The sequence below is a fragment of the Anomaloglossus baeobatrachus genome, chromosome 12 (genome assembly GCF_048569485.1).
Source record: "Anomaloglossus baeobatrachus isolate aAnoBae1 chromosome 12, aAnoBae1.hap1, whole genome shotgun sequence".
Classification (NCBI taxonomy): Eukaryota; Metazoa; Chordata; class Amphibia; order Anura; family Aromobatidae; genus Anomaloglossus; species Anomaloglossus baeobatrachus.
This window is the reverse complement of record NC_134364.1, coordinates 145,959,890-145,963,286: the sequence shown is the minus strand read 5'-3', so window position 1 is coordinate 145,963,286 and position 3,397 is coordinate 145,959,890. Positions and strand designations below refer to the sequence as shown.

The 3,397-nt window shown below is 47.0% G+C and overlaps 1 long non-coding RNA gene across 1 annotated transcript; it reads right to left on the bottom strand.

The window, feature by feature from the left end:
* Nucleotides 1-2,528: 2,528 nt before the first annotated feature.
* On the bottom strand, nt 2,529-2,910 carry LOC142257918 (uncharacterized). Its single transcript, XR_012727679.1, has 3 exons — nt 2,855-2,910; nt 2,692-2,766; nt 2,529-2,607 (listed from the first exon to the last, which is right to left on the bottom strand). It is a non-coding gene; the product is annotated as an uncharacterized LOC142257918 (long non-coding RNA).
* Between the last annotated feature and the right edge of the window lie 487 nt (nt 2,911-3,397).

The window sequence follows — 3,397 nt, the reverse complement described above, 5'->3', positions numbered from 1 at the left end:
AAAGGGGAGAGCTGTATACCCTTGTAGGGGAGGGGGAGAGCTGTATACCCTTGTGGGGGAGGCAGGAGAGCTGTATACCCTTGTGGGGGGAGAGCTGTATACCTGTATACCCTTGTGGGGGAGGGGGGAGAGCTGTATACCCTTGTGGGGGAGGGGGAGAGCTGTATTCTCTTGTGGGGGAGGGAGAGCTGTATACCCTTTGGGGGGGAACTGTGTACATTGGGGAGCTTCAAAAGGAGAAATGGGAGGAGCTATATAATGATACATAAAGGCACTATACGGAGGCATGGGGGGCTGGATCCATGGGGGGCAGTATACGGAGACATGGGGGCTGTATACAGAGACATGGAGTATTGTGTACAATGGAAGGCTGCATACATGGGGGGCTGCATACCATGGGGGATTGCATACATGGGGGACTGCATACATGGGGGCTGTGTACATGGGGGATTGTGTACATGGGGGATTGCATACATGGGGGGCCGCATATGTGACGCCCTGGCAAAACCAGGTAGTCCCAGATGACTGTACCCCCCACCCAGGGGCGGATTAAGGGTAACCAGGGCCCCGGGTTGTTCAGGATCTGTGGGCCCCCCTTCCCTACATTCGGGTCATGTGACGGGTCATGTGACGGGTCATGTGACGGGTCCATCATCATACACTTGAAAGTGATAATTTCTAAAAAATAGTTGCCGAAACTATAACCTTAAAAACATTCACTAATCTAATAACTATACCCTTCAGTTTAAAAACAAAACACTAAGGCAGAGTATTAAGCAGTAGAGATGAGCGAGGTTCGAGGTTCGCCAATTTCATGTTCGAGTGATTTTGGGGGTGCTCGAGATCGAACTCGAACTCAAGCTTTTTGCTAAAAGCTCGACAGTTCGAGTTACGTTCAAGAACGGTTCGATCACCAAAAGCAGGGCTTTTTACAGCTCAGTGTGCAGGGAGCCATCGCTGGCAGCCTGCGGTAAGCTGGTAACCAAGATAAATATCGGGTTTCCAAGCAAAGCGCTTTGCTTGGTAACCCGATATTTACCCTAGTTACGTGTGCAGGGAGCCGACACTTCCCCGCTTGGCTCCGCCCCCTCCTGCACTCGGCATGTACATGTACACACACTCACACTCACCTGTCCCCAGCCATGCAGTCCCCGACACTGACGTCCTCAGTGCCACATGGCCCCCCTAGGCTCCACCCACTTCGCACTCCGCCGCCCGCACACATGGCCCCGCTAGGCTCCACCCACCTGGCACTCTGCACACATGGCCCTGCTTGGCTCCACCCACCTCACACTCCGCAGACATTACCTCGCTTGGCTCCACCCATCTGGCACTCTGCACACATTACCCCACTTGACTCCACCCACCTCGCACTCTACACACAATACCCCTCTCGGCTTACCTGCAGTGATGAAGTCCCGCCCTCTCGACCTCAGCGCTGTCACTGTCCTCCATGGCTGCCGCTTCACATTTCCTCTCGCTGTCGACCCGAGACTGTGACTAGCGGTGACATGACAGGCTCCCGCGATACTTGGCTGTGAAAGCGGAGGTCATTGAAGGCAGTGACATGTCTGCTGTCAGCAGTGCAGGAGATCGTCACCGCAGGTAATGTACCTCGCTCCTGACAGCAGCACTTGTCATGCCCTGCAGTGACCTGGGCTGACCTATTGATGTTAGCTCAGGTCACTGCACTGCTCTCCCAGCCAATGGGGAACATTCTGCTCTTCATTGACTGGGACATTGACTATGGCATGGATCGTCATGGGAACCCCTTGGATTACAGCAGACCTGGATTTGTTTTTCTTTCTAATAAATTGGTGAAAGACGGAATGTGTTGGGGAGTGTTTTTTCAAATAAAAATGTGTTTTTCGTCAATTTTTTTTTTATTACTGACTGGGTTGGTGATGTCAGGTATCTGATAGATGCCTGACCTCACGAATCCCAGGACTTGATGCCAGGTGACATTATACATGTGGTATTAACCCTATATATTACCCCGTTTGCCACCACACCAGGGCAAGGGATGAGCTAGGGCGAAGCACCAGGATTGGCACGTCTAATGGATGTGCCACTTCTGGGGCGGCTACGGCCTGCTATTTTTAAGCTGGGGAGAGTCCAATAACCTCCCTATATAATACATATACTCCGGCACACTGTAGAAAGATTAATCAAGAATCCAATATGATGCTCCAAAAAATGTCTTTATTATAAACAAAAGATTGTCCGACGTTTCAACCCAATTCGGGTTTTCTTCAGGGACTAATATACAATAACAGAAAAAGAAAAATTACAAGGTTACAATGATACATAATGTTACACAATCACAATATGTATTACATACGAGAGGGAAGAGGGTGTGGGAAGGGTTCATCATGAAAACAGGTTCCAAATAATGAGCATTACATAGAGAAGGTACATGAAAATCACCCATGAATTCAAAGATTACATACAGCTAAGAATAATCCTCCCAATTGGGGATCAATACAACAAGTTTGTACCAAATCGGAGAACTGGAGGTAAAGACATACCTATGAAAGCTAGAACCAGATTTCTTAAATGAGCACCAAAACACGGTTGCTGAACCAACTAGTGGTATCCGTAAAGGTACTAAAAGGTGAAACATGGAATATTAGTGTCACACATAATGATGAAAAAAAGAAAGAAATACATAAGGTTATATCTAGGGTATACCTAATTAGAACCAAATGGTAAGATCAAAACATCAGATCGAGTGGATACTGTAGTGAAGGAGAAACCTTCGCCGCTCTGGGGGATTAGATAAAGAAAACATCCTTTCACTATCAGTGTTTTGGGTCAGGACCTAAAAATCTATGAGTTCCAAGAGAAGGCGTACCTTACAGATGTGATAGGTGTGTCAATCCCTCAGGGGTCATGAAATAAAGTAGTTCTACAAAGTCATAATGAGTATAGTGAAAACAATGTGGGAGAACGTATAAATATGAAGTACGTGAAAGCTTTTGCATAGTATATCTTCCATCAGGGAGAGCATACCTCAAGGATGAAGTTAAAAAAGAGAGGGTCCGGAACCTCATCCAGATCTGCCTGACTTATATGGGTGGATGGTTAGTGCTGTGATCTACAAAATTATGAAGATAAAAACAGAATGTGTACCGAGATATCATAGAGATACAGGGTGATTGAGATAAGAAAAAGTTATATTACCTACAAAATAGGGAATGGGTTTCAAAATGATTCTGTAATACTACTGTATGTTCTGAGGATTTCGATTGCGTTAGGGCAATGACAACAGAGACGAGTTCTTGGTACAAGATGTTATATAATATGTCACCACGGTAGATACACAACGGGAATAAACACAGTAAAACAACACACAAAACGGAGCGAAGGGGATTCCCGGGGCCACGCACCGGACTCC